The sequence below is a fragment of the Anabrus simplex genome, chromosome 2 (assembly GCF_040414725.1).
Source record: "Anabrus simplex isolate iqAnaSimp1 chromosome 2, ASM4041472v1, whole genome shotgun sequence".
Taxonomy (NCBI): domain Eukaryota; kingdom Metazoa; phylum Arthropoda; class Insecta; order Orthoptera; family Tettigoniidae; genus Anabrus; species Anabrus simplex.
In genome coordinates this window covers 1093171632-1093184342 of record NC_090266.1, presented here as the reverse complement: position 1 = coordinate 1093184342, position 12711 = coordinate 1093171632, and positions in this window count along the sequence as shown.

Sequence of the window (12711 nt, the reverse complement as noted above, 5' to 3'; positions counted from 1 at the left end):
TAGTAATGAATTGGTGAGCATTTAATTGTGTCCGGTATGGAATTAAATATGTGCTAATGTCAAGTAACCACACACAATTCTGAGTAAGCTACTTCAGTGGCTGTAAATTTACTGCATTTTGAAATTTTATGTCGTGTCATATTGATATTGTTATGTATCGTATGTGAAGGCACATTTTTTCTAACCTATTACTCAACTTCCCTACAAGAACTCAAGGAGAAACATTTCGATACAAGTTTCGATACAATTTTCGATACAAGTTCACTTCCATTGAAGATATTTCCTGCGGTCTTCTGAGGCCTGTATTCGATTCGAGGCCCTGTCAGATATTTAACAGGAACTCTGGCATGGGCTTGAAAGGTAAGTTCAGTTCGCCTTTTTTTGGAACTGGACCTGGAAAGAACTGCGCCACCTCAAGAAATGCCAGGACGCAAATTTACTTTTTACACATATCATGCAAGCAAATTGGTGAGTGACACTCAATTAATTTTCTTTCTTCATAATTAAATATGATCCATGTCTAACCACGACGGAACTTCATGCTTCGGAATTCGAGAGAGCGATAGAAATACCATGAAGATGATTAAGCTAAAATGTTGTTCATTATACTAGTGTTTTTATTTTCTCACCATTATGTAGACCTACTGTAGAGCATCGGTGTACATACGTAACCCACGTGACTGATGAAAGTATTTAAGTGACTCAGTGGTGTGGAACTTCATAAATAAGGCTAGGTAGGACTGCGAAAGATCTTCAAGAATATGAAGTAATATACGTTTAAATATAGTGATTGTGAAGGAAGTACGGCGAAGTACCTATCTAGGAGGTCATCAAAAGTCATTATTTCCTAGGACTGGATTGATGTGCACTAAGATCCTAAAATTATCTCCAAAGTTATTTTCAGTAGATAAGTTAGTTGGTAAGTTTAGTGAGTCTATTTTAATAATAATAATAATAATAATAATAATAATAATAATAATAATAATAATAATAATAATAATAATAATAATAATAATAAAGTTATGGGCTGAATAGCCGAGATGATATAGGTGTAGCCCTACTTAATTCACATGGAGGGACGCGAATTAATTTGCCAGTCAGGAAATCGAGAAAATTAGAAGCGAAATTTCCACTTCCGAAGAGTCGAATCACCCTTCAGAATACACTAAAAATGAGCTCCAGGTTAATTTCTGAGTTATGCGGGGGCCGACCATAGTGCTAACCACCTACTTAGTGCCAAGGTAACGACATTTGAAGGCCTTACCTTCCACCCCTACGAGAGCTTTCGTGGTCTGTTCGGAGATGACTCTGCTCGAATTTTCTTTTATGTGGTTAATGATGTACCGTAAACATACTGTAAGTGCTGCAGTGGCTTACTGGTTATAATACTTGACTAGTGAATGAATGATCCATACTTTTGTCCTCGGTAATGAGAGGGAGTTCATTTTTTTTTTTTTTTGCAACCTAACAACTCAGTTATCTTTGGTTAACTCATTTCGCTCTACAAACAAGTTCAGAAGAATTTCCTATATCCCACGACGTCCTCAGTGGTTAAAATTTGAAATGCCGTAATGCCTCGGTCCACCAATTTTATTTCCCTTCCTGAATATCAGAACAGCATGAAACGTTAACCGCCATATTCGCCATCAATCAATGTGACAGGTCAGCTCCTTCACTGCTCATAATACATTTAAATGATTATCTGTAAACAATTCTTACTTTCATAAAATAATATGTACATGTAAAACGATTTCCTTTTTAAATTTTGAAGTAATATCTTAGAAAAGTAAAGTGATTGGAGATACTCATTTGTGATCAATATTGGGTTCCTCTACGTTACTCTTTTCACTATATTAAATGTTGAATATACCGTACATTAAAACGTTATACAAGCGACATCGGTTCCAGTGACACCTCGTACATAGCGTCGGGTTTTCTGTGATCCTAACATATTCCTCATAGGAAAGTGTTTATGAGCATGGCTTAATACAACAAACATATGCGCTCATCTTGTACTAACATCATTTATAAACCTCAAATGGGTTTTGGATTTTCTACGAACCAAAGTATTTTAACATCTCTATTGTCACTTGAATATTCATAAGTCCGAGATAGGGGTGGCATCCAGACAAATTCCTTACTCTCATTTTGACGGAAAATGCGGCATATGAGCTCCCTCCACACCCACGTGTCCATTCCCAACTATTTTATGAGATTTCTTGCTGTATGTTACATTGTACTTGCTTCAAATTTTGCAACTTAATGCAAGGCTTAAACGTACATATATATATATATATATATATATATATATATATATATAATAAGTGTTTTGTCTGTACATTGCTCAGAATTTAAAGAGGATGGTATTTCTGTATCAATCGTGACTACAGTAACAAGGAAATTCACTTTTTAATTTTCCGTAACGTCCGTCCGTCTGTCTGTCTGTCTGTCTGTCTGTCTGTCTGTCTCTCTGCATGTATGTATGTATGTATGTATGTATGTATGTATGTATGTATGTATGTATGTATGTATGTATGTAAATATGTACACGCATCACGAGAAAACGGCTGAAGGGAATTTAATAAAAATCGGTATGCAAAGTCTGGGAATAAGTCGCTACAATCTAGACCATGCATAAATGTATTCATGCTGAGTGAAATGGTAGTTTAGGGAAAGGCCTAAATTTTAATTCTCAAATATTTGTTATTACTGGTCCTATCTTATTGAAAATTGGTATGAAAAGTCGGGGAGTAAGCCGCTATAATCTAGTATATAAATAATTGTACTCACGCTGAGTGAAATGGTAGTTTAGCGGAAGGCCAAAAATTTAATTCTAAAATATTTATGTTATTATGGGTCATATAGATAAATACTACGTAACTAAAGTTATATAGTACTAAATTTACGATCATTTATGTCTTATACAATGTTACCGTACCGGATATGATGAGACAGATATTCACGAATTTGGATTTTTTTTACTAAGTCCACACCAGCGCCGAGTCAGGAGAAAATGGGTAAACATAATTTAATGAAAATCAGTATGTAAAGTCGGAGAATAAGGAAATGCAGTCTACGCTATAAATAATTTTATAAGACGCCCTAATATCACAGAGTCAAGAGAAAACTAAATGTGAAGGCCGACAATATAGAAACCTCATAAAATTGATCAACAATAACATTACATTGACCATTGTTTGTTGTGATGTGCTTTGTGTCTTCTGTTGCTACTCATCTCCGATAGGGCTCGAATAAAACCATCCGCGAGCACCTTACTCCAGCAAGACTCCGGCTTCTTCAGGACGCAGTCGCAAAATTTACCGTCCAAAACGTATGGTCTAGAGATGGGATCATATATGTAAAACATGGGAACCGAAAAATAGCCATTACTAATCGTTCAGATTTGAACAGTATTCACTAGCCATGAGCAGACACTCTGCAATACAAGGACCGCCATAGTTGTTTTAGTTCACTTACGTTAATTTTCCAAATAGTTGTAGTGTTGATTTAGGTGCTAATCTTATAGTTGTAGTAGGTACTTCTTACTATCAGTTGTCATAACGTTCAAGTTGGCAGCATTAAGCAACCAGAAAACAAATGTCTCTAATTTCAGCCTCTTTCACCACTGTCCCAGGCAGGTCATTACCCCGTCGTGCCAGCCCCCTCGAAGAATACTACTAACCGTCAAAGACATTCTTGCGCCCTACCCTACTTCTCTACAAATAGCACATGTCAATGCACAGAGCATTGTCCCACATTTCTCAGAATTCTCCGAAATATTTTCAACCTGTAATCTGCAGGCTATAATGATTTCAGAATCATGGCTGCGTCAGTCCATCCCTTCAGAACTGGTTAAAATGAGTGGATACACTTTAATTAGGAACGATAGGGAAGGAAAGCCTGGAGCCGGAGTCGGAATGTTCATACGTGACGATTTGAAATACAAGGTAATATTCAAATCGCAAAGTGAATACTCTCACAGGCCGGAGTTCTTGTTCGTAGAAATTGAAATTCGTGGTACGAAGTGTTTACTCGGTGTAGTGTATCACCCACCGAAGACCGGAAACACAACGGATCTAGAGGAAGCCCTACAGGATTTAATATCCAGGTATGAACACATGGTTTTAATGGGAGATTTTAACACTGACCTGACAAATGCAACCAGTGAAACTAGGCGACTAACATGCATGTTTGAATCCATTAATATGACAATTCTGCCCTTACAACCCACACACCATGTTGCAACATCTCACACACTCCTTGACCTAATCGTTGTAAACAATAAATACCGTATATTGTCCCATGGGCAGATGCCTGCTCCAGGCCTTTCCCGCCATGATATGATTTACGCTGCATACTCTTTGAAGTGTCCAAAATACAAGCCTAAGATAATCATATACAGAGATTTCAAAAATTTGAACGAAGAAGCCCTCATTGAGGACGCTCTGAGCACACCATGGCACACAGTTCAGTACATAAAGGACATTGACGACAAAGTATCTCATTTTGACGAACTTCTCTTAACTTTATACGACAGACATGCCCCATTACGTAGGCCTACTGCTCGAGTAAAGCGACCATATAACCCTTGGCTCAATCAAGAAATTCGTGATCAAATGAAAGACAGAGACGTAGCCTATAGCTACTATGTGAAATATCCAACACAGGACAATTTTGAGAAATACAAAAGACTCCGAAATGAAACAACGCAGATAATAAGAAACGCTAAAATACGCTACTCGTACGAAGTTTTAAATACACATAACTCTGCAGCTGTATGGAAAACTCTCCGCGATATGGGTCTAAACAAAACAAAGACAAAGGATAGTAGCTGTAATGTACCTTTGGACGATCTGAATAATTATTTTAGCTCAAGAAACGTCCAGACGAATGGAAATACCAAGAGAGCCACTATTGACAAAATATCTTCAAAGAGAAAGCATGGTGGAGAAACATTCTACTTCTCTCATGTGACTCCAGGTGATGTAAAGAGCGCCCTCAATGACATAAAATCAGGGTCTACCGGACACGACGGAATAAAACTGTCCCTTTTAAGAAAAATTCTAGACATCATTCTTCCTACAATAACGCACATTATTAACACCTCTCTTATGACGGGAATCTTTCCTGAGAACTGGAAAAATGCCATCATCAGACCCTTGCCGAAAAATAGTACCCCTATAACCCTTGACGATTACCGGCCTGTTACTATCCTCCCTATACTAAGAAAAGTACTGGAAAAACTAGTACACAAACAAATGACAGACTATCTCCTACATCATAACTTACTCGACAGATATCAATCAGGGTTTATATCGAATTACGGTACCAACACAGCATTGGTAAAAGTAACTAACGACATTCAGCTAGCAATGGATAACGGACAAATGACAATTCTAATTCTTCTCGACCTTACAAAAGCATTTGACTGCGTAGACAAAGACATTTTACTAGCCAAATTAGAAGCGATGAAATTTTCTAATAATGTATTATGCTGGGTACGTTCCTATCTCAGTGGACGTAAACAATGTGTGTCAGTGGGAGACAATATGTCTTGATGGCTAAATACTGAGATGGGGGTAGCACAGGGTGGGGTGTTATCACCGCTTCTGTTCTCCCTATACATGAATGACCTATCAGAACAACTGACGAACTGTAAATATCACTTATATGCTGACGATATCCAATTGTATATTCATACCAAGCCGAATGACATACAAGAAGCAACCATGAAACTAAACGAAGACCTATTTAACATTAACGAATGGACTAGTAGCCACTGCCTGAAGGTAAACCCATTAAAATCGCAATCCATCATAATAGGATCTAAAAAAGCGCATGCCAAGTTTGAAAGTATCAATATACCGGTTATCAAGATCAATGAAACACCTATAAAACTGAAATACTCCGTTAAGAGCCTTGGAATAATTTTTGATAAGTATTTAAGTTCGTCAGAGCACGTAACAAAAATTTGTCAACGTGTATTCGGCTCATTACACTCACTGCACAAACTGAGGAACTTTCTTCCTGTCAAAACCAGGAAACTGCTCGTTCAAGGACTAATTCTATCAATATTTGATTATGGTAACGTAGTCTATAATAACATAAGTTATTCACTTGGTTCCAAACTTCAACGGGCGCATAATGCCTGCATTCGATTCATTCTAAATGTTCCGCTCCATTCCCACATCAGCCCATTCCTCCATCACCTGTCCTGGTTAAGATTATGCGATAGACGCAAGCACCATGCTGTTTCTCTTCTGCACAAAATGCTGCGAACAGGTAAACCAGACTACCTGAGAATAGATTTCAGCTACCTCTCTCCCTCAGGCAGAACACCCGCAAGGTCATCAACACGATCCCTGTTGTCCATCCCCATTCACCACAGTAGGATGTATAACAACTCATTTGTACCGTGGACCATATGTTCCTGGAATTCCCTCCCGGCTGAAATTAGAGACATAAGCAACCTAAAGGTATTCAAAAGAATGTGCTGGAACTTGTATCTACAATCAGAATAATTTACTCCAAGAAGTACCCTCAAATGTTAGATTAAGTCAAATGAATAAAATGTAAATGTAAGATTAGTAACATTGAAAATTTTCGAGGTATAGTTTTAATAATAGTAAATACTATAAATTAATTTTAAAATGTTAAAAACAAATTATGATACTTTACATTTTCAGTTAAATTATATTTCACGTTAATTTTAAATTATATTAAACTTATTTTTAATTTTAAATAGTTATAATGTTCTGTTTACACAGGTGTACAATTATATGGTTTGGCATAATAGCAGGCTTCATAGCCTGAGCCCCGCCATGTACAGAAAGATATTAATAAATAAAATAAATAAATAGATAGGATTACTGCTGCGTACCGAGTATTTTTTTAAATTTGCTTTACATCGCACCGACACAGATGGGCGATGGGATAGGAAAGGCCTAAGAGTGTTAAGGAAACGCACTTGGCCTTAATTAAGTTACACCCCCAGCGTTTGCCTGGTGTGAAAATGGGAAACCATGGAATACCATCTTCAGGGCTGCCGACATTGGAGTTAGAATCCACTATCTCCCGGATGCAAGCTCACAGCTGCGCACCCGTAAGCACACGGCCAACTCGCCCGGTCGTACCGAGTGTAACAGCCTGCCTGAATATTGGTGGGAAGTAGCTGGGGAGTTAAAAAAATTCTTCTTTAGCATGCCAGTCCTCTGGTTCATAAATTTTCTGATACTACTGGTACGTAACACACTGGTTCATCAATGTATTACAGCTATTCAATTCCTACTCTGAGGCACGGATTGGAAAAAGCAGGTCCATAATTAACTGAATAATGACAGAGGAGTGCTCACGGCTGTCTGCGGCCTGGTCATTCCAACTCTGGAACTTGGACTGTTAGATTGTCACCCTAGTACTGTTCGTTTAGCAAGGATATGTGGGTTTTTTCATTTGATCGAGTGTTTAACATGATAACATTGCTTTTAATCGCTACATTCCTAGTCACGCGTTTGTGATGATTTACGTTGACTTCAGGTGGGAAAACCACAAAGTCAGTCTTTCTGAGAAGCCCGTAGCGAAGCACGGGTACATCAGCAAGTATACAATATAAAGGAGCGTAACTTAGTTTTATACATACATACATTATCATTATAGACTGTTATGCCTTTCAGCATTCAGTCTGCAAGCCTCTGTGAATTTACTATACGTCACCACAATCCTCGATTTGCAACTAGTGTTGTGGCCTCATTTAGTTCTATACCTCCTATCTTTAAATCGTTAGAAACCGAGTCTAACCGTCGTCGTCTTGGTCTACCTCTACCTCTCTTACCCTCCATAACAGAGTCCATTATCCTCCTAGGTAACCTATCCTCATCCATTCGCCTCACATGACCCCACCACCGAAGCCGGTTTATGCGTACAGCTTCATCCATAGAGTTCATTCCTAAATTAGCCTTTATCTCCTCATTCCGAGTACCCTCCGGCCATTGTTCTCATATGTTTTTACAAGCAATCATTCTTGCTACTTTCATGTCTGTTACTTCTAATTTATTCTTAAGATATCCTGAGTCCACCCAGCTTTCGCTCCCGTAAAGCAAAGCTGGTCTGAAAACAGACCGATGTAAAGACAGTTTCGTCTGGGAGCTGACTTCCTTCTTACAGAATACTGTTGATCGCAACTGCGAGCTCACTGCATTAGTTCTACGACACCTAGATACAATCTCACTTACTATATCACCATCCGGGGAGAACACACAACCTAAGTACTTGAAATTATCGACCTGTTCTAACTTTGTATCACCAATCTGACATTCAGTTCTGTTGAATTTCTTACCTACTGACATCAGTTTAGTCTTCGAGAGGCTAATTTTCATACCATACTCATTGCACCTATTTTTAAGTTCTATGATATTACACTGCAGGCTTTCTGCACAGTCTGCCATTAAGACCAAGTCGTCAGCATAGGTCAAACTGCTTACTACATTTCCACCTAACTGAATCCCTCCCTGCCAATTTATACCCGCCATTTTGTACGAACAGCAAAGGTGAAAGATTACAGCCTTGTCTAACCCCTGAAAGTACCCTGAACCATAAACTCATTCTACCATCAATTCTCACTGAAGCCCAATTGTCAACATAAATGCCTTTGATTGATTTTAATAATCTACCTTTAATTCCATAGTCCCCCAGTATAGCGAACATCTTTTCCCCGGGGTACCCTATCGTATGCTTTCTCTAGATCTACGAAACATAAACACAACTGCATATTCCTCTCGTAGCATTTTTCAATTATCTGGTGCATACTGAAAATCTGATCCCGACAGCCCCTATGTGGTCTGAAACCACACTGGTTTCCATCCAACTTCCTCTCAACTACTGATCGCACCCTCCCTTCGAAGATGCCAGCGAATACCTTGCCTGGTAAACTAATCAATGAGATACCTCGATAGTTGTTGCAATTCTTTCTGTTCCCTTGCTTAGAGATAGGGGCAATTACTGCTTTTGTCCAATCTGAAGGTACCTTATCGACACTTCATGCTAATCTTATTACTCTATGAAGCCATTTCATCCCTGCCTTCCCACTGTACTTCACCATTTCAGGTCTAATTTAATCTATTCCTGCTGCTTTATGACAGTGGAGTTTATTTACCATCCTTTCCACTTCCTCAAGCGTAATTTCACTAACACCATTTTCCTCCTCCCCATGATCTTGACTGTTCGCAACACCACCAGGATGATTTCCTTTTACATTGTGAAGATGTTCAAAATATTCCCTCCACCACTCCAGTGATTCCCTGGGATCTATTATGAGTTCACCTGAATTACTCAAATCAATTTTCATTTCTTTTTGCCCTCCCTTCTTTATTACTGTCCAGAAAGGATTCCCTGCTGCTTGACCTAGCCTTTCCAGGTTATTGCCAGAATCACCCCACGACTTCTTTTTGGATTCAACAACCATTTGTTTCGCTCTGTTTCTTTCACCTACGTACAAATCCCTGTCTGCCTCGGCCCTTGTTTGGAGCGATTTCTGATGAGCCTTCTTTTTACGTTTACAGGCTGCTCTCACTTCATCATTCCACAAAGATGTTCGCCTTTTCCCATCTTTACACACAGTTGTTCCTAGGCATTCCCTTTCTGTTTCTACTACAGCATTCCTGTATGCCACCCATTCACATTCTATATTCTGGAGCTGCTTACAGTCCACTGTTCGAAACTTCTCACTAATCATATCCAGGTACTTCTGTCTAATTTCCTCGTCCTGGAGATTTTCTACCCTTATTCGCTTGCAAACAGATTTCACTTTCTCTACCCTAGATACTTAGTTCACTATAGATCAGATAGTGGTCTGTATCACCGAAAAATCCCCGGGAAACTCGTACATTACTAACAGATTTCCTGAATTCGAAGTCGGTTAAGATATAATCTATTATGGATCTGGTACCCCTAGCCTCCCATGTGTAGCGGTGAATAGCCTTATGTTTGAAGAATGTATTCGTAACAGCTAAACTTATACTAGCACAGAAGTCCAGCAAACGCTTCCCATTCCCATTAGCTTCCATATCTTCCCCATATTTACCAATCACCCTTTCGTATCCTTCAGTTCTTTTCCCAACTCTCGCATTGAAATCGCCCATTAGCACTATTCTATCCTTGGTGTTGATCCTGACCACGATGTCACTCATTGCTTCATAAAACTTGTCAACTTCATCCTCATCTGCACTCTCACATGGTGAATACACGGAGACAATTCTAGTCCTAATTCATCCAACTGACAAATCTACCCACATCATTTGCTCATTTACGTGCCTAACAGGAACTATGTTGCGTGCAATGGTATTCCTGATAAAGAGCCCTACCCCAGACTCTGCCCTTCCATTTCTAACACCCGTCAAGTACACTTTATAATCTCCTGTCTCTTCCTTGTTATCTCCCCTCACCCGAATGTTACTTACTCCTAGCACATACAGATGCATCCTCTTTGCTGACTCAGCCAGTTCTACTTTCCTTCTTCCATAAGTCCCATTAATATTGATAGCTCCCGATCGAATTCCATTTCGTTCGCGAAGTTGTTTCCAAAGAGTCCCTCGCCTGTCAAACGGGAGTCGGACTCCGTTACTCTCATAGGTCTGAGGCTTGCTTGAAATGTTTTGAGCTCGGTAAATTCATGAAGCAGGATACTACCCTACTTGCACATAGTCCAAGTGAGGATCTCTCCTCTAACGGGTTACGGACCACAGGTGAATTGTATAGTCCCAGCCGCCTGAGCACAAGGAGGGCATGACTCAGAATATGTCCGAGATGCCCACTCCCATTCCATAGCAACTGGTATCCCGACTCTCAGGACCACTTACTAGGCCACTCAGCCGTTGCCCATGGTTCGCGAACTAGGACGTGACTACAGTAACCAACACCATGAACCACACTCATTCTATATAATTTTTCCACATCTCTCGAAGAATAGCACACATCTCGGCTACAAAAATTACTCTTTTATAACGAGTCCCTTGGATGTCGTTACAACCAGGTTCTACTGTAGTATAATACTCCGACATTCAGCCTTTTACAGAAAAATAATGAAAAACAAAAAACAAACTTTAACGATTGCACCTTCAAATTCTTACAGTGGTAAATATGATACTACTATATGTAGAATACAATAATAAATATCTTAGGAATGAACATGTGAACTATTCACATCATTTATTACACATGGTTAAAAAGCTTATATATGTGAAAGCAAAACCGGATTCCTTCTTTTTAACTGCAATGATAACTGGAGTATGGGCTTCGGAAGTTACGAAGAATAATATAACACTATGACTATGGCAGCCATTTTAACATAAGACCTTGAAAAGGGCAAGTTATTTTGGTTGCGGCCGCGAGTGACATCACCCAATTAGGGTTCCGTCCGTTCGCCGTGCTACGAAATAATCAGGAACGATCTAAACGCATCAGGCTAGTCCTTTCTGCCACCGCTCTGTTATCACACTGGAGGTCTCCAGACGGTGGGAGAAAGACCTAGAAAATAATCCCAGATCATTCAGATTCGAGAGGACTCTAAGGGCTTCTCCTTTCCTGAAGTACCCGGAAGGGCCGGCCTCCCTATCTAAGGAAGTCCGGACGGTCTTCAGTGTTTCAGATCAGTGAGAGAGCCACTGCTGTTGAGGGAGTACCATGTGTGACAGTACTCAAGTGCACTTCACTGTTCGAGTTTAGGTCCGATCTGAGCTGAGGAGTCTGTGTGTGTCAGAGTGTGATTCAGAACAGCTGAGCCCCTTGAAGTCTCTGGAACCCTATCCGTAGTTTTCCGATGTGCACCCATTTGATGACATCGTCCAGATACACGAAACAGGCGTCGTGCGTTAATACTCTCAGTACAGACTTCCTCAGACGCTGGAAGGTCGCCGGCGCATTGCAGCGGCCGAAGGGCACCTTGATGGATACGGGAGTGGCATTCATCACCGCCAGGCCAGACATCGCCGAGGGACGTCTAGAGAGAGAGAGAGAGAGAGAGTCGAACCACCCCTACGTGTAGCGTACAGCTTTGGGAGGGATCATTCCTGTCCTGAAGGAGGCGCTACTCAACCTGACGCTTGGATAACGATGCCTACGATACTGCGCCTTCGTCGCTGCCATCACGGATGAGGTCATATTGGACCTAGACGTGCTACGGACGCACAAGGCAACTGCTGACGTGAGATCTCTTATGATGCTGTGGCTCGGTAGACAAGAGGTAGGTCCCCGAGTAGGCCACCGGATCATGTAGACGACAACGTTGATCATTATGACAACTGTGTATGGGCCCTCCCATGGCGACTGAAGCTTCGGTGATTTCCCTTTCTTTCCCAGAAGACGGTACAGCCAAACTCGGTCATGTTCCTGGAAGCCCAGAGTGTTCGCCAGCATGTCGAAGCGGGTTTCCCGCTGGCTAGCCTCAGTTTATGTTGGGCATGGTCGTGGATGTCGTTTAACAGGTCACTAACTCCCACACGTATTCCATCACCGACTGTTCCTAATTGGTTCGTCACGAGGTGATAACCGGGGCCCTAACTCGATGACGTTACTCGTGGCCGGGGGCGAGCTAACATACTCCTCCCAAGGTCCTAAAATTATCGTATTTTGATGGTGTCTACCACTTTATTATAACATTTTTCTGTGAGTGCTGTTATAGTTATGGAACTACGTTTTACATTATCCTAATTTCGACACATC